Source organism: Lepidochelys kempii, chromosome 3, assembly GCF_965140285.1.
Source record: "Lepidochelys kempii isolate rLepKem1 chromosome 3, rLepKem1.hap1, whole genome shotgun sequence".
In the NCBI taxonomy this organism is placed as follows: Eukaryota; Metazoa; Chordata; order Testudines; family Cheloniidae; genus Lepidochelys; species Lepidochelys kempii.
Genome location: NC_136382.1, coordinates 164,696,646 through 164,718,672, shown reverse-complemented (window position 1 = coordinate 164,718,672; position 22,027 = coordinate 164,696,646). Strand labels below are relative to the sequence as shown.

The 22,027-nt window shown below is 40.5% G+C and overlaps 1 protein-coding gene across 11 annotated transcripts in view; it reads right to left on the bottom strand.

The window, feature by feature from the left end:
* The window catches only part of ESRRG (estrogen related receptor gamma), a 486,222-nt gene that overhangs the window by 283,998 nt on the left and 180,197 nt on the right, over nt 1-22,027 (bottom strand). The window contains exon 1 of one of the 11 annotated variants that reach the window (XM_073338896.2): nt 4,089-4,110. The exons of the other annotated variants lie outside the window; for them this stretch is intronic. The gene's annotated coding sequence lies outside the window, so the exon portion shown is untranslated. Of the gene's footprint in view, nt 1-4,088; nt 4,111-22,027 lie in introns of those variants that run through there. 11 annotated transcript variants of the gene reach the window in all.

The window sequence follows — 22,027 nt, the reverse complement described above, 5'->3', positions numbered from 1 at the left end:
ACATTACAAAAATATATGGTCAATGTTAAACAAATAGATAGTCACGTTTCTAAGGCTGCACTTGAGAGTGTTTTATTAGTTTCTAAGTGCCTCCCTTTGGGCTTACAAACACATAAGAAACTCCCAAGTTATTGCCTTATCTACAATTACAATGATCACCTTCCTGCCCCAGACTAATACAATCTGAGACACATATACATTTCTGCTGAGAAATCAGCCTCCCAATGGATAATCCGAAAGATTATTCTATTGTCTTGGACAATATTTTCAAAAAATTGCACATACTCCAAATAGGTCATATATCATGCATCCTCTCAGCTGGACACCGTCAAATCAGGTTTACTATCACAAAGGATTGTATTAAAGAATGAAACACTAGGGATTTCTGCATTTTGTGGCATGGCCATTGTTCATTTTTAGCCATAGAATACTGCCATGACAGACCACGTCAATGCAAGTAGGTGACAGCCAAAACCTGGTGCGTGAGACACATCTTTCAGTTCCAAAACAAGTATACCTCATTCCTCATAATCCTGCAAATCCCTTCTCAAATTGTGGATAAGGCTGTGGGAGTGGGAAATTTCCTTCTGGCTTTGTTCTTTCATGTGCAGTGTTCATAAAATACTTAAAGCAACCCAAACGAAGCAGCCTTTGCTTGTCTCTAAATATTGCCGTTTCAAAGGAAGCTGGTAAATTATTATTCAGCTACATTTTGGAGTTCATTTAGGTGCACTGAAATTTCATAGTGGTAGTCTGAGTGATAGGGCTGTCATTAATGTATATTTATTTGGTTCTTCAGACTTCAATTAGTTGAGTGCTTACAAAATAGTAGACAAACAGGAGTAGTTCATTATGGTATTCATGCCCCTCATGAGCCAAATGCTTCTGCCATCTGAAATGAAGAAGACATGGATGTCTGGAATAGAGATGGATCCAAACCATGAAGTCTGGATATAAATCACAACTTTCCAGAGTTCAAGGGTTTTCAGATCTGACCATATACATCTTAAAAGAAGAGAAGGGGTAGGAGGGTCAGGAAAGAGGAAGGGTTAGCTGCAAAGAGTTTGGATCTAGTATTCTGGTACTGGCCTATCTCTAACCTGAGGTAAAAGCACAACTGGAGAATATAAGCTTCAGTGTTCAGCCTACAAAAACCTTATGTTCTTTTTTAAAGCCAAGGACATGTTGATCCAAGAGTAGAATTTCAACCTTTGAACAGACAAAATATGGCTTTTCTGTTAGATAAATAATTTTTTTTAGTATTTTAGGGCAACACCTGATATCTGCTCAAGCATCTTGCTAGTACTGTTAAAAAAATATGCATTTGAGAGTGTGAACTATGAGTGATAAAATATAGGTCTAGGCACAATTGCTGAAGAAAATAGCTTTTGAAATTCTCTGATACTCTAAGTTATAATTGGGTTTTAATGCATAAAACGGCTGAGTAATTTAAATGTTTGGAAAAGAAAACAGTCCTTCCCAGAGTTTATGAAGTGGTAAGCCTATTTCTTATAACGATTAACTGTGAATCATCATTCCAAACATGAGCATCTACTAACATATGCTCCATACAACTGATGCTGTACAGTGACAGTTTTACCAAATTAACATGTAAGGGCCCAATTCTGATCTAAATTTGTTTTTTTACACTGGTGCAACGCCACTGATTTTTGTGGAATTACTCACAACTCACACTGGTAAATAGCAAATGATATCAGAACTAGGCCCTTGTTCCCGTCAGCCCTTAATGCATCTGGGGAATGAAAATAGAAATGTATATATAGATGGAGTGAGCAAGTATATATCACAACATTCCCACTGGAGATTGAAAGCAAAAAGAAAATTGATAGTATCAGAAAAATAATATAATAGTCATTAATAAAAATGTTGTAAGTAGCAAATACATATTAAAAGGAGAGTGAGATGAAGTAGGTACATGACATAAAGTGTGCCTTTGGGTAATAGTAACATCCCAAATGACACAGAATTCTAAAGCACACATATAACATGAGGGTAACAAAAGATACTATAATAGACTTTAGAATACACTTCAAGCAAGCAACAAAATCCAATTATTTGGAAAGCTCTCCAAGATCCTGTGACTTTGCGTGCACTTACGGAAAGAGAATTGAGAAATTAAAAAGGAGAAGAAAAGTTCAGAATAGATGGGTTGAGAGAGAAAAAGAAGGGCAAAGATAAAGAGAGAGTGGGACAAAAAAAAAAAGAGGTCTTAATTTGTATGTATTTATACTGCAGCCATCAACCAAGTATTGGAGCACCTTACAAAATTGCAAAGATGCACATGCAGTTTTAACATCCTGCATTTCTGGGTCTCTCCTTCTTTTAAAAAAAATAAATGGCAATTTTTGTTTTTTAAACTTTAAATGGCTTATTATTTATGATTGTATTCATTATTGTGAGAGGTTAAGAGATGAGACTTGCATTTTATGGGGAAGATGTTTGAGATCTGAGGAAGGGAATTCCACAAACATGGGTCAGCGTCTGAAAAATCTCTATCTCCCGCACTAATGTGTCTCAGCTTTGTAGGCAACAGTCCCATTGTGCCTGCAAACAGACCTATTGTGGTATATGATGGTCACAGAGAGGAAGAGATAGTAAACCGGCACCCATGGATTCCCGGGTTAAAAGACTAGGATCAGAACCTTCTCTTCTATCCAGTATTCAATGACAAACTGACAGAGAAGCTAAGAAAAAAAAGATTTCATAAATCATGACAAGGGCCCCAAAATTTATGTTTACACAGCACCTTGCTATCATAGGTCCCAATCTTGCGACTGGAGTTACACAGATAGACACCCCTCACTGATGCCCACCCAGGACCCCAATTAACAGTTCTATGCAACTGCAGGGGTCAGCTCATGCAGAGCAGCTTCCAAAACAGGGATCACAGCCAACTTAATTCACAGCCTCTTGTTAGGTTCTTCCCTGCTACATAATCTCCTTCAGTGCAGGTATATACCCTCTTCAGACATTCTTAAGCATGTGAATTAAGTCCACATGAGCAAGAAAATATAGTTTAGTAGGATGGAAACTCTCTCCTTAGCTTATGTTGGTATGGAAGGTAACCTCTGAATAGGAGGTGGTCTTATGTGATATGTGATGGACTTTACAAGTGGGATAAACACAGAATTTCAGCTGTGCTCTGAATTTCTCTATATTTGTGGGTTTAAAATCAGACACTAAGCATTAGCTTAATGCAGGCTGGATAGTTCAAGGTTTTTCCCCACCATTTGTTTGTTTGAGAATTAATAAAAACAGATCACCAAAAGTACTGCAGAAATGGAGGCCAATTTACCTGATTCTTTGTAGAGTAGCTAAAGGACATAAAATTATTGGTTTTTTTTACTGCCAGCTCTGTTCTAAACATTATGTTGTCAGAACTGTCTTCATTCCCATAAAACCCTACATGTGAACATCCCTATTGTAGCATTTTCGTATTCTAACTACTTGTCTAAGCACAATTACTTATCCAGTTAAAAAGAACCTCAATGTTCTTCAAAGTGACATTAAAGTATGAGATCTTTTTTTGTTTTGAAGACATTTCCTTTTACAAAAGCCAACTTATTGGGCAACCAAATATTTTAGCTTTTAGGGCCTGATCCAAAACACATCAACTCTAATGAATCAGGACCATAACAGATAACTCCCCTTACAATGCATTGTGATACCTCCTTGGTAACTTCTAGGACTTCAGTCAATAACCGCGGTTGGTAGGCTCAGGGTTTACAACAGTAATTTCAGGTCTTAATGTTTCTTCTATATAACTTACTGCAAGATTAAAACATCTACAAATGTGTGATTAGTGACTACATTTTTTTGACCAGAGCTGATAACCAAAACACATGATCTGAACACCCCAAACTCTTAGGAAGTTCATGATCTGAATCCAGATGTAAACACATTAATATTTGTATGTTTCTATGAAGCAATATATTTGAGAGAAGGAGGCAAAGTAAATGTTCCTGGTTCTAATCATCGCACCCCCACCACCCCCCAGTTGCTCATTTGTGCATGTTTCACCAGACACTTGCAGGCCAGAGGGAAATGACTCCCCTTCATGAACTCACCATCCTTTTCTAGTCACATTCACTATGCATTGCATTAGAAAAGATCGGAACGGTGTTTAAATATTTTGGCGGGTTTTGTTATGGCCAGATCGCTCACTTCCTCTGGGACACACAAAGCCTCCTCTGGCAATGAAACAGCCAAAATGTCAGCAAATCCTATAGAACAGAAAACGGTCTGTCAATGTAAGGCCTACATGAATCTCCATTAAAAAAAAAAAAAGCAACATCCACTTTTTATTAACATTTTTTTCACTCTCTAGAAACTTTTTAACAGCATTACAATGTATTCATCACAAGGTGCTATTAGAGCTCAGCTCACTTAAAGTGTTACCAATTCATGGACAGATTAGAGGGCACATTAATAACATAGTTAATATGAAGTGTTTAGAGCCTTTACATCGGTGACAAATACGACTCAACCAAATTTCCTGACCATTGAGGCCACGAAGGAACAATTTGGTAGATTTCATCAACAGTTCTAATTATGTTCCTGTCAAGTCGAGAACAAAGTAATCCATAACTGGGGGGCTGCTCAGAGACAGTGGCACACAAGAGTAATTTATGCCCAAGACACAGGGCCCTTTCTGTAGTTAGTGTGCACAACGCTTGACTAGCAAGTGGGTTCAAAAAGGAATTTATTAGGGAAAACACAACCCTCTAGCTCTGAGTGGCTTGTCAGGTGTAAGCTTATGAGGAGTTATGAGGTAAAGACTTCTAGTAAGTCTTGTTTATACAAGCATCTGGAGTTCATGCTCTCCACAGCCTCTGTAACTGCATGTTGTAAGTTGTAGGATTTCAGCCCCAGACTTTTCCTTGACTGCTCATATAGTTAAAGCCACCTCTCTGTAGAGGGATTGTGAGAGAGTTTAAATATGACAAAAGAATCGATAAATATGATGGTGAAGTGAAGATTCCACCTACATGTTATTTTCCTTTAAAAGAACATTTCAATCTTCAGGATGTCGTCAACAACATCACAGAGGCTAAATATTGTAGAGACCCTTTTATGATTCTGTAATTAATAGACTAATGAAACATGCAAAGGAATTATTAGTAACAGTAAACTAAAATGTCACAATACACTGTGCATGTTTCATGCTGCTGAACTAGAGACAGACTGAGGAAAAGAAGGAGGAGAAGCTGTCATGAAATTTTGAGTCATTTTCCACTGTGATCTATATTGGGATGCAGCTTCCATTCTTTCAAACAGGGTAATTTTGACATTCTTGTTACTTTCAGCAAAAAGGCAAAAATGCCTCCCTAGCGCTAGAAAACGGATTAAGGCTAGAAACACACAATCAGAGTTGGCGATCTTTATTTTTACTAACAACTTATTGCTAACAAAGCAATATTTTTTAAAATTAAAATTAAGAGCAATACTTGAAAGTTTGGGGAAAACCAAAACTAAGAGCATTTGCAAAAAAAACACATTAAAAAAAATCCTTGCATAACTATCTAATTCACAATGATTTCTGCTTAGTGAATCTTAAAACAGAGCTCTCTATAGGCCGCTATGAGTGTGCTTTGTGGCCACCAGTTTTATGTCTTTATTTAAAAAGAGAGGAAAACATTCAAAGCTTCAAAAACTTTGACATATTATAGCCTCCTCTTTGACAGTGGAATAAATAGACAGCTGCCAATCTGATCAGAGAAACAATGCCGTTTAATGGCCTGAACACAGGCCTAGGAACTGCACAGTTCTAATCCTACTCCAGACACTGACTCAGTATGTGGCCTTGGGAAAGTCACTTGCTGTCTCAATTTCTCCATCTGTAAAATGGGGATAACAATACTTTCCCTGCCTGCCAGGGGTGCTGCAAATATTCAAGCTTTGGTCCAATTGTGTTAATATGCAGAAATGTGAATTGATACAAGGTCTTTGGCTTGGCAGACATGTTGTCCACCCTGTCTACTGAATTTTCTGTGCTACTTCAATACTATCTCCTCAATACTAGTAAAATTTTGGCACAAGATAAGAACAGTGATATCTGTGAAACATTAAAAAGAAAAAAAAAGCACTCTATTATCTAGTCTCGACCCATACTTTCTTCCACTGTTAGTTTTGGGCAATTTCCCAGCAGCTGCTAAATATAACACTACTGGTCTCTTAAACCAGAAAAGGGGGTTGAATTATTATTTTCACTTATTCAGCACTTTCCATTAGAGAATGGAAAAGTGCTTTACAAACATTAGGGCCTTAAGCCTCACAATAAAAACTCATGAGGCGGGGAGAAGTTTAACTACATTGGACTGAAGGATGACCACTCTGTTCCACAGGAACATTTGAGGTTCTGGGATTTGTTTTCGCTCCACATGGAAACAAAAATGAAGCCTTTCAAATGTTTTCATGAAAAAAAGATGAGTGTCAAAATGCCCGCTTTCAAACTGAAAAGCTAATGTTTTCTATTTGGGAAGATGCATCCAAATGTCCCAGTGTGAGACAGAGGATGTGGGAAGTCTGGTGTTAGGGCATTGGTCTCTGTTGTGGGAGGACCCAAATTCAAGGTCCTGCTGTAACACAGAGATTTTAATCCCAGCTCACTCTGATTCAGGCAGAGCAGGAATATGAACCTCTCTCGCCCTAACCACCAGGCTATAGAGTGTGAATGTTAGGGCTTGTCTACATTCCCCGCTGGATCGACAGGCAGCGATCAATCCAGTGGGGGTAGATTTAACGTGTCTAGTCTAGACATGATAAATTGACCGCCGAGCGCTCTCCCGTTGACCCCAGAACTCCACCAGACCGAGAGGCGCAGGCGGAGTCAACGGAAGAGCCTCAGCTCCCTAGTGTAGACCAGGCCTGAGTCACTTGGTCTCACATCCCACTCTCTCATCTCCCCCTGACCCCTCAACACACACAAACACACACACTCTCTCTCTCTCCCCCCCCCCTCCAGCCCCGTTTCGAAAATGTCTTAGTTGAAACTGAAACATCTCAGCTAAACATTTTGCCTTTGTTAAAATTTCATTTCAACTGAAAATGTTCCAACGGGCTCCAACTTTAACCAGATCGGGAAACAGAGGAAAAGTGATGTTAAATCACACAGGATTCTGAAGCACAGCCATGAGCCACACTCAGATTTTAGAGGTCCCCAGCCTTGTGCTTTAGTGACAAGACCTCCCCCCCCCTCCACCTTCCTCTCCCAGGGAACTTTCATGCTGCCTCGTGCTTACATTATAAAACACATTTTAACGAATGTGTGGCAGAAGCATGATGATCCCATGAAGTTTCAAACATCTAATACCTTGTGAATGAGAGCCAGAAAACTCATTTAGTGCTTTATCAAATCTCTAGTTCGTACATAGAGCATAAACTGGCTACATTTGCTAATAGGGCAGACTGAGCCATCCCATATATTATGAAAACTCATCAAAGTCTGCTGGAGGACATAGCTACAGCCTCTCATTATCCTTTTCATTAGCTCCCTCACTAGTACCTCTCCCGATATATTTTCCTGTAATACAACTGTCTTGATTTAGCAGAGAAATCAGCAATTTGGAACATTACAGCAGTTAGAGAGAGATAACAGGACTAGACCCATAATGGTATCCTGCCTCCCCATTCAATCTACTGTTATTGGGTGCAAACTGAAGCCTGCAGTGATCCATTGCTGGGCCTCAGAGATTCATACCATTAATTAGATCCATATTTTTGGAGCTTTATTCATTCATATTATTTCCCCAAAATGTATTAAATACATGATGGGGGCAAGGAGAAAACAAAGACTTATAGGAACTCCTTCAAATTTACACCATGGTGTGTTTTTCAGACAAATGATAGCTTATAAAATGACAACATATAATTTAGTAACCAGAAAAACTGGATGATGGAATTAGCTTAGTTGTAACAATACAAGTGCAAACATCATTATAAGTTTAGATGCTGTACAGTCCTATTACTGAATATGTGGTATTTATTGTCCTATCTGGGACACTGTACAATTTTTGGTTATAATCTTGAGGAATAGTGTTCTGTGTGTCTGGAATCACACATCCTATATGCCTGGCTCCTCCATAGGTGCTGACTCCGTGGGTGCTCTGGGGCTGCAGCACCCACGGAAAAAAAACAGCGGGTGCTCAGCACCCACCAGCAGCCCCAAGGATCAGTGCCTCCCCCCAGAGCCTCCTGCCCGCTGGCAGCCATGCTGATCAGCTCCTCCCCATTCATCTCCTTGCCTCCTGCCTGCCATGGATCAGCTGTTCGGCGGCGTGTGGGAGGCACCAGGGGGAAGGAGCCAGGGCAGGAAGAGGTGGGGAGTGGTCAGGAAGAGGCAGGGTGGGGGTGGGGCTGGGGCGGAACAGGGATGGGAAGAGGCAGGGCGTGGGTGGGGGTTGGAAGAAGTGATGGAGTGGGGGCAGGGCCTGGGGTGGAGCGGGGGTCAAGCACCCCCCGGGATCTGAGTAAATCAGTGCCTATGTGTGTGTCTGATATCACATGACATAATTCTGTCACATTTTTACTATTCTTTGCACTTTTCCCTGCCCCCCACAGTTCCACGTACAATATTCCTTGTGGAATCCACTGCATAACTGGCTAGGGACGTGACCAGGTTTATTCATCTTCCTCCAAAGCACCAGGTACTAGCCATTACCAAAATGGAGGATGCCAGAACTGATCCACTGCAGCAAATCCTATGTTCCTATTACCAAATTTCCCTCAGTAAGGTTTGATACAGACATGGGTCACATAACAGAGCCTCCTATGCCTCATACAGATTTGTATACCATGAAGAGATATTGTACACAGGACACTTGCTGATCTATTATCCTCATTTTGTGACCTGTAGTACCAGTTACCAATAGGGGCAATTCCAGGTCCAGATAGATAGGGCTATAAAACTCCAAAATAATGCCAAGATGTATCATCTTTCAAAGAAGATGTACATCAAACCACAGCCATTCAATGGACTTGTGCAGGGGGAGGCTTATCTACCTTTGTAGATGTAAATGTACTAGATTATATAATACAATTGCATCACTAGTGATATTCCAGGCACTTCTCATTTAATGCTGTGGCCTCACTGATTATAGTATAATCTGTTTTTTAGCACTATCTGTCAAAATTTTTCTGATTACTTTGAAGTTATGCATGAGACAGCCATACCTACTTTCTCAGGTAGGATGGTCACCTGTTAATTCTGATCACAAATCTCTTTCAATACCGACACCAATAATAATAAACGTTGGGGATCACTGGTAGGTTTTGCATGGGGATTCCAGAGCTCACTAAATCACATTAATGACCAATTCCTTTTGATTGGAAAAATATTCAAAAAACTGCTCAATTCCCATTTGGTGGTTTAGCACCACAAATTCCAGCAGCCAAGGAAGGTAGCTTTCTGTTGGTTAAAACTTCCGACAAGTAAAATTCAATATGGAGGGAATAAAATAATAAAGAAATTAAAGTGTTTTCTCACCAGTGAGTTAATATCCAGCAGCTGTAAGTCATTGAATTTAACTACACATCTTTTGAGGGGGGGTTTCTGTTTTTATTTCTGAAATCACAGGAACTACCTAGCCTAGCAAGACTGTAATCACTCAGCAGGAACCTGGCACAAGCACAATACAACCACCAGCCAGGTGGCAGGAAAATGAAGGAAATCTCTCTCTCCCTCCCTCTATGTTGTTTAAAAGGGGCTCGGCGTGAATGAATCTTCCCGGTAGTCACCAACAATTTCTTATTCTTTCCGAGCAACCATCAATTTCAGCATCAAGTGGTTCAGTAGATCTACAACTGGTAGTGGCAGCAGAGTAAGCCCAGCATGCAAACATTTTGGCTAATTTAAAACCCTTGTGCTGCCGAATCAAACATGACAAGACAACAGTAAAAAGAGAGGCTATTATCCCAAATGAAAGCTGGCGGATAGCTGAAATTGGTTTGAGTGGCAGAGACAAAAGATGCGGAAGGAGCAGGGACAACCGAGAATGATAATCCCAGATAACACACACACACACACACGCACGAATCATCACAAGGAGGGAAAAGGTAACATTTCCAAGTTCTACAGCCAGGCAGACAAAATGCACTTAAAAGGGATACAAAATAAATTGATACATGATAAAACATTTGCCCCATGGGTAAAGAGATACTTAACTTACAAGAGATGTAACCCTTTCGATAGAAAACCGAACACTCAGAATACTAAAGCTGTCATTTCCTACCTGAATTAATGTCCTGCTGCCCAACGTTCATTACCATAAGGTGAGGAGTCAGAAGCACTGATTTAGGATACAGTAGCCTTAAATTGAAAATAAGATGTTGTGGGCTATTTTTGAATGCCCACTAAATCCACATAGCTCACCAAGTTCCCAGATCTCAAAGAGCTGGGTGGGAGGGAAAGTGGAGAGCAAGGGAATTAATTTGGAAAGGCATTTGGAAAACCACAAGCAGACTGATGATGTTCAGAGCCACAAACCCCGGTGATGGTTTACAGCACACAGAATGATGACCTATGGGATCACTGGAGAGCAAGCGAGTTGTCTTTTGCAAGATTAACAATTTAAAAGTGCTGAAATTAATTTTGTTTAATAGCTGTGGGTGCAGACTCCTTACAAAGTAGGTTGCAAGGTCAGCAAGCCTCCTAAAGCCTTTTAAAATGCAGCCTTTTATAGGAACAGTAGATTTAGGGTGGCTCAGGGCTTAATGACCTGAAAAGCAGAAAAAGTGTAAAAGGTCAGCTCCTACCACTTCCCAGATCTTGGGTGAACATATTTGTTTGGTCCCATTCTATGACACACATTTACTGATCCATTCAAGACTATTTTAACATATATGGGTTTCAAATGGTAAGGGAGGTGACAAGGAGACAGTGTGAGAGATGACACATAAAAGAAGTAATAAAACCAGACACAAGAAGCAGATTAACCAGTATCTAGCTGGTTCCTCTGCATCAAACAGGAATGTGCTTACTTGCACTGGATGGGAGGGGAGCAAAGGGTAGGATGAGGGAAGACAAGGGAGGGAGAAAGGGAATACTCACCTCCTTTTCATCTTTCAAAAGTAGTTCATTCATGATTCACATCAGCCTGCTTCTATGAGACTGGTACGGCATAAATCACTGCACAGTACAAAGTGTTTAAAGCAACAGCTGGACTTAACACTGAAGCCAAACTCAGCCATTTCAAACATACTTGCTCAGCTTCACACACATCTGACCCCACATATGTATGTGCCACCACTCAGAGAAAGAACGAAAACATACAATATTAACTCTAATATATAAACATTATAGGCCTACGTTTTTGAGCACAGCATCCAGCAAACCACAGAAGGAGAGCTCAAACTGGGTGCAACTGCAGGCACTAATAATTGTGCCTGTGATTTTGCACCCATTGGAGGCCAGGCGTTTGGGATGGCTGCATTCCTCATTCAGCATTGTCTTGCAAATTATTCCGCAGAGAGCCAAGTTATGTAAAAACATGGGCATAAGAATTCGAGCAAGATTCCTACTGCACAAAACTGTGTGTCCTCAGTGTAAAAACTGCCACTAAATCCATCTGAAAAGGGATCTAACAGGATGGAAGCACTCAGCTGTCTGCACTGGACAGCCACAAACATGTCTCCTCTACACAGTATGGCAAGCCAGGTGAGAATCTGATCTAACAAGATGGACACAGCGTGGCAGGCCTGGCTTCATCATGCAATCATGTCTTAACCTTTCCTCCAACATGAAGGGGAAGGCAGAGCTTGCTCTTCGGAAGAAAAGAAAAAGATATGAAATGTTGGGCCTCTAATCTGAAAGCTTTTTGATACACATAGTATGTCCTGGAACACCCAGGCTTATAGAGTAAAGAAACCACTCTGACCTTAAACTTAAAAGGTAAGTGGGAATGTTTTTGGTGTAAGAGAGATGCATGCATTAGAAAAAGGTGTTGTAGCATACAATGAGAATGAGTTGTGATGGTTTCTTTAGACTGAAGAGGCCATTTCCTGACAATGAGGTAACTTGCTGATCTTTAGAGAGGACGGAATTAATTCTGCTGCAAGCTTCTGTCTGACAGTGGCCGGAGCAGATGCACCATCCATTTTTCTCTACCTGTCCCAGGGGGAGTTAGAACAAAGGAAAACAAGATTCAAAGAGATACTGAAGACTCCACAAGGAAATCATTTTCGATACATATTCAGACTGCCACAGAACACCATGTGCCATTAATGGACATATGCTTCTGTATACAATATTTTTGCTCTCTTTTTGTCTCAAAGTTGAATTCATATCCTCACACAGCAGTTCAAGGAAACCCCAGTTCACAGTTCAGCAAGGCACTGCTTAAAAGGCAAGCCTGATTCAGGTCCTTAGGGCATTTCATCCATCCTGTGTGTGGATGGCATTCACCACCAAGGGACCCCATTAGGAAGGAAGGGCAAACTGAAATCCTAACCCAAAGCAGTCTGAAATGGAGTACCAGCATACTGGTATAGCAGCGATGGATGAGATTCCATTTGTCTTCAAAAGCATGGGAAGCCAATATATCTACTTCATCACAAACTCAACTTTACTTTCCAACCTTGTAGTGTACTTAAAGCAAAAAACGTAAATCAGCTTTCTATCTGGAGATGCAGCAGAAGGGAAATGTCACCCAAGACTCCAATTAAACAGATTGTAAGTGACACACTTACAGTGCAACCCCATGCCACAGACCACCCTGAGGTACACTGGCTGTGTGTAAAATCAGTTGTCCAGGAAGGCATTGCCACAAGCTACAAAACGTTTCCTTTCACCTCCATACAGTGGAATAATACTCAAAAGCTTCTTATTCTAGTGCAAAACCTGCTGGTAAATGCTGCTTCTATACAAGTGTTACAAATATTAAAGGTTTAGCTTCTCCTTTATTGTCATACCACAGATATATTAGCTATTTAACTGGCCCGATCACTGCACTGCTATAAGGGCAATGTTTTGTTTCTTGCTCTTGAGCTGGTTTTGAGAGAGATGTTCTAGATCTGGAGGAACTGGGCCGAATTCAGTCCTGGTGTAAAGTTGAAGCCACAGCTTTATTGGCTTCAAAGCAAACAGGAGGACCTCAGCCTCATGTTGACCAGAGCAAGATGTATGATAAATAAATCCTTAAAGATCTATGATCTTATTATCAAGAAGTCACCTGGTCTGGATCCCAGAAACCTGGCTGGCTGATGAAGCAGGCCTGGGGTTGGCTTATCTCATTCCCTGTTTCCCCTGCTCCCCACCACTTACCACAAACCAGAAGTACATATCTGATGTAACACAGGCATTCTATTTCTTTCTGGGGTTAAATGCAGAAAACACACACTCAGATCAAAATTCTTTGATTGCATTCACCAAATCTGCATGTCCAGAGAGCTGACTAACCTGGGCATTAACACTATCAAACCTCAGACACTAAGGTTTCCCAGCTCACAGTAACACTGTCTAACATACGATAAACCCACACAAAACTCTTGTAGATAGCCCCAAGCCTCCTATCTTATCAGAGGCATCATCTGAATGATTGTTGAAGCTATCTAAACTCTCCATCTTAGATTTCTCACAGGTAATCTCTGTACCACCTACCTTATTCATTGGACTGAACGTAAACTTAAGAAATGCAAGAACCATTCTCCTCAGCTGGCCAACCCACTTCCTCCACCAGGTGGAAATCTCTCTACTGCAAGAGAGGAAAAAGCCACCTCCATAGTCTGGCCAGAAAACTCTTGGACCTTGCCAAATTCCAAAAAAATTTACTTACAGAAGACTCTGCCCAACCTAGAGGCCAAAAAGCAGACAGAAAAAAAGCAGGAAGGAATGAAATTCAAACCTCAGTGGCAGAAAAGGAGGTCTGATACTGACAGACTCAGACACAGATAATGCTGCCATAATGGAGGTAAAAAGAACCTACTTCTCCTCTGCCATGGAAACAGCAAAAATGCACCCTATAGAACTCTTCTGGACCACTCTTCTGGAGAGAGTTCCTCAGAACATCTGTCTACCTCACCGAAATTACCACCACAACTGGGACTAGTGAGCAACCTTGCTGGCAGCCCCAGGAAAGATGCCAAGGACTGATAAGGCATGGATACTGAATGAACCCCTTACCCTTAATCTCTGTCTACTTTTGAAAAAAACAGTCACCATTAAGTGTCAAACATGGCAGCACCCCACAAACTTGTTTTAAAAATGGTTGTCCCAATGGTGTTATCAGGGTCAAATGTACTCAGTGTTCATTGTGGCAAAGCACTCAGGGCACCCTGCTACTTCTACTGGGTATCTAACAACCTTTGCTGCAATGGACTTTGGACTCAGTTGACTACGTCCACGCAAGTGGGAAAAATGCTTTCAACCTCTGGCGGGGGGGAGGACTGGGAAGAGGACTGGTGGTCTTGACATCCAAGATTGAACCCAGCAGAATATTCAGAGAAATCACATATTTACAAATGATCCCTCCAGGTCAGAGTGGAGGCATATTGGTGAGGCAGTACAGGAAAGGATACACTGCCACTGCCTGTCTTGTACCAACTCTCAGGATAAAAGGCCTGATCCAAAGTGCACTGAAAATCAGTGTAAGTCTTTTCATTAGCTTCAATGGGCTTTGGATCTGGTCCAAATAGAGGATGTCCAAATCCACTGTTGTTACTTGGGCACCAACATTTACTAAATATATTCAGTAAATTAATCAAAGTGAGGAGTTTTATTAAAACTGCATTCATCAAAGAGGTGTGAGAAGAGGAAGCAGCACCCCGACACACACAATCCTGAAGGAAATATACAGTCCAAGATGGAAACAGCAGAGTGAAGACTGGAAAAAAAAATGTAGATTTTCTTTTCTCTCAGGCAAAGACAGGAGCTAAAGGGGTTACTGTCTGCAGGGACTGAAGGAACTCCATTACAACTGCAGGCAGTAAAACAAGTTGTCCCCCTTTACCCCTTTTTCATAAAGAGACAAAGAGTGAAGACTTTGGGAACTTGATTTTATTTGAGGAGTGAGACAATGTATCTCCAATAGCGTCTTACAAAATATTCCATCAGCCGAAGTATGAGGTAGGTCGGAGACAGACTAACTTTTCCAAGGTATTAAATTAAAAGATGTTGAATTAAGTTAAACGCCCCACATTGAATTGACATTTCCCTTTTTTAATGCAAGCTAAGATTGATGAAAAATACCACTTATCTACATTAAGGGTCAAAATATCCAGCAAAAGAAGCCTCTGGTTCAACGCGTCAGAGCAAAGTCAGTCTTACATAATCCGAGGACCAGGACGCGGATCACATTCTGATGATCCAATTAATGGTGGGATACTTTGCAATCAGCCAGGAAGCAAGGCCCCTAACAGATTGTGGGGCTGTAACATCAATTTCTTAAGTGCATTTAAAGGATTACAAATGTTAGTCCTGGCTTGAGATTGAAACACCTATTGAGGTGCTCTGAACCACATTACAGTAATTGGGTACCTGAATTAATGCCATTTCTTCTGATGGGTGAGTTGAAATACACTGGAATTAAGAGTTTCTTTTGCTGTATTTCACTTTCCGCTTTTTTCCCCCTCCTCAGAACATAAATCTGAGGCACAATATCTCCTTTTATCCAGAGTGCTTTAATTACAGCCCTGAGGCACCTGAGTACTGTCCTAATTTTACCTTCCCCATTGTTTGGGTGCATTTTACTTTTGTGCTTATTATCTTACTATGCAGAGATATTAAGATGAAACTGAAATTATTTTTCCTGAAAGAAAAAAAAAATAGTACTGAGGGAAAAAGAGAGGGGGGGAAAAAACCCTCTTCCCTCTCCGGTTCCCCCCTCCACTATGTAAACCTCTTTATGCATGCACCAGATACCATGTGCTGTGTTTTACACCTCTAGAGAGCTAGAACTAGGGCTGCCTCAATTAGTCTGCTATTCCTTCTGAGGTCAGTTCAAGTAAAGGTCTCAATCATATCAAACTGGAAAGAACGCTAACTATCTGGATATTTCAGACCATAAGGAGTTTGAGGTAAGGAGCTTTTTAAAACAAGCAGCTGGTTCCAGTGCATTCACCGAATATACAGCACAGAGCTGTCTGCACAGAGGCTGAACTCACACACACACCTGCTTCCATCCCCCTCCCCATTTGGAACAATTAAAATCTAACTATTTTAGGATATTGTTCCCAAGGTTTATGTTTGGACTTTTAAACGTGCGTCTGACTATGTTAAGTTACAATGTGTAGGGTACAACAGATGCATGTTCCCATCTTCTAGAATATGAGTTTTATAATAAGTGCTAATCATTAGGAATCTGGACCATTTCTTTGCCCGCTTATACGGCATATATCAACATCAATAACCAAGTAGAGCTTTCCCTCTAGTAGGTAACTGTGAGGTATGTAATCATGTTATAAAGACCCCATGTTAAAAAAAAAGAGATGGGAGGAGAAGCAGTGTGGTATTATAAGCACTCCAAAGGCCACTGTTTATAATTAGAATGTCCAGATACAGCACATAAATACAAAGTCTGATGGTATCAAAGGCCATCAGATACTGTATTGTATTAAGAAAAGGAGTACTTGTGGCACCTTAGAGACTAACCAATTTATTTGAGCATGAGCTTTCGTGAGCTACAGCTCATGAAAGCTCATGCTTTTCTTTTTGCGAACACAGACTAACACAGCTGTTACTCTGAAACCTGTATTGTATTAGTGATCAATTATAAATTGTGATTCCATCATAACTTCTGGTTTAATTTAATTTTGCTTAAGATAACTGTAAACAGAAACATATATACACAATAGCTTTTTATCTTTATTCCCAGTTAAGAGGAAATCTTAGTCCATGCGTAAGGGAGTTCAGGAAGCCCAATGATTTTAACTGCAATATGAATGAGACACATTCAGATTCTAAGAGACACATTCAGACTTGCAAGAAAAAGAAGTTTGCATAGTTGTCTCATTCCTTTTCTAAAGGATGAAAATAAATGTTTTCTCTCCCATCAAATTAGAAATACTAGGGTTGGGAGAGACCTTTATGAGTCATCTAAGTATAACCTCTGTAGCAGCTGGATAGTTTTCAATATTCCTTAGCATACATTTCCTACAGTGGGCATCCTTAGAATTTAGTGATACTACTTTAGAAAGCATTACTAAATCCTATTTTCTCTTCATAAACTATCCTTTTCATAGGAGATGTTTAATTAAAGGTTAGTAACTGCTTATCTGTAAAGGCTTTTTAGTGAAGTAGGGCATCAGGATGGGGAGGAGGCGGGGGGGGGGGGGGGAAGTGTCTTATAGACCTTACAAATCCAGATCCAAATTTCCTAGCAGTTTTTGACTCATTAGATTGCTCTGGTTGAAATGATTTACATACAGATAATTAAAGCGCCAACCCCAAGGACTAGTTAGCTGTTTAGCAGTGTATACATTTTATATAACCATTTCCATACATCTAGTTTTAAATTCATTAACAAAAATTAATTGCTACCCAGTGCTCTACATCGCACAGCATGCTGCTGCGATAGGCTTGCTAAATTACCCCTTTCTATCACTCCTCCAGTGATCTTATAGACAGTTAAACTTTGCAGTCCTGAAAATGTTGCCTACCAATTTGTGACAATGCTCATATTTACTATATTTACTATGAATCACTGCTTGCACTTCAGAAAATATTTGCCTCTGTTTTGTGTACTTTGGTAACGTTTCATTAGCAAGGAATAATAAAAGGCATGGGATTCCCCCGCCCCCACTCTTCCTTTAGAAAAGACAGTGTGATGCCCTAAAGACTCTACTTTTGAAGGTATTAACAATAAGAGCTTCAAAATGCCAGAAACAGTATATTTTACAAAACTCTCATTTAGGAACTGATCCAAAGCCCGTTAAAGACACTGGGAGACTTCCTGCAGTCTTCAGTGGGCTTTGGATCAGACCCTTAGGTTTTTAAAGTGTTCACTGCACTTCATTGTACTGAATGCAAATATGTTGCTATTTTATTCAGCATGAAGTTTCTAATGGTGATGCACTCCCAAGTGTTGGTGTTTTTCTTACAGCTTATTGCATGAAAAATAATGACCTTTCCTATAAACAAGTCCCAGAATTAGGTTAGTATTTTATAGGCACATTTAAATGAGTTCAGAATCTAGGGAGCGGGGGCGGGGGAGGGGGAAGAGTTAAGTTGTCTCTTATTTTTAGTAGGTAAAACAACAATAATCTCTGCTCACTCTTTCCATCAGATTTCACCAATATTTACAGTGTACACCTCAGGTTTGAAAAGAGCCAGGGAGAACTAATTCATTGTTTACACTTGGAATCCTAGGTGGCCCAGTCCCATAAGGGTAGTACAATGCACTGTATCTTTCTGTTCTTAGTACTTATCTTAATCTTAATAACTAGCCAGACAACTGACTCCAGAGTCCTGGGCTTATCGACTGGAATTCGTCACATGCACACAAGAGAAGACAAGAAATGCATTATATAACAATGCCATACAAATCATTATCTTTTAATATTTAAAAGTATGTATTCAAAGACTGATATGAAACCATTTTTGTTGAACTCAATTCCACTGGTTATTATTAAATTTGATAGCAATGAACAAAAATACACTTGTTACATATTTATCTGCAAAAGAGTTTATTTGCAACAGATCAAAAGGCTTCTTCTTACTGCATTTTAGTTACTGCTATCAAAAACAATCTGTTTTTAAACATGCTTTGATATGGGAAGATTATTTTGAAAACAGGTTAATAAGAGAAAAAAAAACCCATGTCTCTGAAGTACCGAGAAATACCCACAGCATGAATAAAAAGTCTATTGTATCCCCGTCAGAAGGCTACAACATGATTTCTTAAAGTTAAAGTTGATAGATATAAGCCGGAAAGCTATCGCGACTGTACCTACCGTAATCTCAGATCATGACAAGGGTTAAAAATAGGATGTGGAACTTCGTTGCAGCTGCACAAAATGGCATCTTGTACAGCACTAAGTTCACGACATTTCTTAACGGGGAGCAAGGACTCCTCATTAACATGTCTAAAAACATTTCAGTTTGATGTCCTGGGTAAATAAAAATGTTGTGGGGTGCATTTAGCTTTACCTTCTAACCTTTCTGAGCATATAAATGTAACTGTGACATTTCACCGCTACATACAAAGGCAGTATTACATCCATGAATTCAGGTATTTTAATGTTCAGTTCCAAGACATAAGCAGGGATTTTTGCCTGCGTGTGCCAGGTAATACACACATTTTCCAGCGCTGGTGCTGAGCCACAAATGGTAGAATCAGAGATTTGGTACAGGCCCATTCTAAAATACGCAAATGCATGTGCTAAACCAGAAATGTGCAAAACGTGTGTCTCTAATTATAAAAGAAACAGAAGTCATCCTCAATTCCTATTCAAAATGCAGCCTCGTACCTGCAGCGGTTCACTCAGACAGTGTCCATGTTCACAGTTGTCCAAAGGAATATTTTGAAAGATTTTCTTCTTCAAATAGATATCTATAACCTGGCAGTAGTTTGGGTTATACTTTGACATATCAGGGGTACAAGCAAAATTTTCCTAGGGGATTCAAAGCTTTCCCGCCCCTCCCCTCCTGCACCCAGCCCCACATTCCCCCTATACTCAGCCCCACGCTACCCCCACTGCCTCTGCATCCAGATCCGCACTCTCCTCCCTGCACCAAGCACCACTCACACACTCCTTCTGATGCCCCACATTCAGCCCCATGCTCTTTTTCTCACACTGCCCTGCACCCAGCTCCAAGCTCTTCCCCTTCACCCAACCCCCATGGTCTCCCTCCCTCACACCCAGACCTAAGCTCTTACCTGGAGAAGTGGTCAGGCTGAAGAGTACTATGCCCACCAGGGGACAGGCAGTTCTGGGAATCCCAACCTCTGCCTCCTTTTGCATCCCGGCTTCCCCAAGAAGCACCAAAAACCCAGATCCAATCCTTCCACCCTCCTGGGCACTGGGAATTTCTTGTGCCCCCTGCTCTGCTTCTCTCTGGGGGGCTGGAGGTGCCCAGTCCCCATGGGCACCAGGACTGCAAAGGTTGGGAGTCCAAGCAGGTGCACAGGGTTGCAGCGCCACTCAAATTTGGCCCAGCTGCCCCTCTGACCTAAGGTAGGGCGGCCAAGCCAAATTTGAGTTAGTGGTTTTGCGATCTGGAGCATGGGATCACAACACCATTCAATTTTGGCCCAGCTAGGCCACCTAGCCTCCCCACACCATTGTGCCCTGAGCCACAAGGAGTCACATGATATATTTCTTGTGTCCAGGACTGGCTGAGTCTATCCCATACGATCAGCCGGGTCACAAACCCTACTCAGCAGAAGCATTCTCACTTGGTTTCTCAGGCAATATGGATATGATTTAGAGCTGACAAAGTCAGGAAGAAATACATTCTTCAAGCACCTGTGTTTGATTGCATCCTGTAAATAGTGGCTTAGTGTGTTATTACCAGAACTGCACAAAAATAGGTGTTGATTTAAGACAACAATATTATGAGACATTTAAGTTGTTTCCATTTGATACATTTTTAAATAGGCCCATTTTTCAAGTTGTGTGAGGTCATTTTTACTAAAATTTTAATCAAACATTTTAACATGATTTTCTTTACCAAAAAACTTAGATTTTGTATGATGACGCAGTTTTCAATTAATGAAAAATTTCAATAATTTTTATAATTTTGGCAACTTTTTGGTAAAAAAACAGCATGGAAGATTTCACCCCAAAATAGAAAACTTCAATAATGTTGAAATTTTTTTTTTTTTTTTACAAAGTTTCATTTTTGGAAACATTTCTCAATTAAAAATCTTTTTGGGTAAAAATGCTTGACATGCCTTTTTAATCCCTCCATTTATCAGAAACTGCCTAAATGTGGGTCACCGGGACTCATGCTAACTAGTACTAATAGCCCAATCATGGGACACCTTGAGTAGTAAGATATTACTCAACACCTTTTTTCAAAGACCAGTCTGGACACTCCTCAGATGGTTGTAGTTTAGCCTGGACTGATTCGTAGGGTAAACCCCAAACCTTTGTAGTCAATCAATCAAATGAGACGGAAAAAAAACCTGGGTAGACATATCCAATGTGAGCCAAGGTCACACAGCTAGCTGTATGTTCTGGCTCACATTAGTTTAGTCCACTTTCGGAAAGGTAAATTTCCCTCTGATCAGAATTATTTGTACTGATGCATCAGCGGAGATGCCGAGTCTGTGTATTTCTGGCGGAGTCTTCTGTAATTTCACTTTTGTAGTAACTATAGTCTGGCTTTAGAAGGCGGGATTTGAGATCAGAATTCTGCTCTGGCACCACAGTTCGGCCTAGCTCCTCTTCCAGTTTCAGTGAGAGGACCTTGCTAAAGGGTTGGTAATGAGATCTGACCACAAAAAAACTGGGCTTATTCACATGCATACCTTTTGATAACCCCCCCACCCCATGTCTGTGAGCTCATACAAACCAGTTCTCCCACAAAAACATATGAAACCACTTTGCCAGCATCACACTTGTGAATTCAGCCTGTTTCACACCCAACGCCGAAGGAGCCGCAGTATTAGCTATAAAAACTCGTTGCTGCAGATTCAGGCTTGCTAAAAGCGAGTAACAATGCCTTTCACTTTGTAAGAAACATGGTACTGTAAGACTCCAGTTCTGTTTCACTTCTGATCAAAACTACTGAACAGTTCTATTAATTAGTAAGTGCAAAATATTATGTGGCTGTTTCCTTCCAGCAATATCCATGTTATTTACTTACATTAATTCATTTAGTTAGCGTCACAACAGCCCTGTTAATACCTAGATAAATATTATTAGCCCCAAATACAAATGGGGAAACTGAGTCTTGGAGAGAGTAAGATCACTTATGCACCTTGTTTGCAGAAAGTCCCAGACAAAGTCTATGGCAATGCCAGGAACAGAATGGAGATCTTCAGAACCCCAAGTGAGGGAGTGACTAGAATTTTGACAGGAAGCTTAATCCAGTTAATACAGGCCTTGAGAATTCTGAGAATTTCTGGTT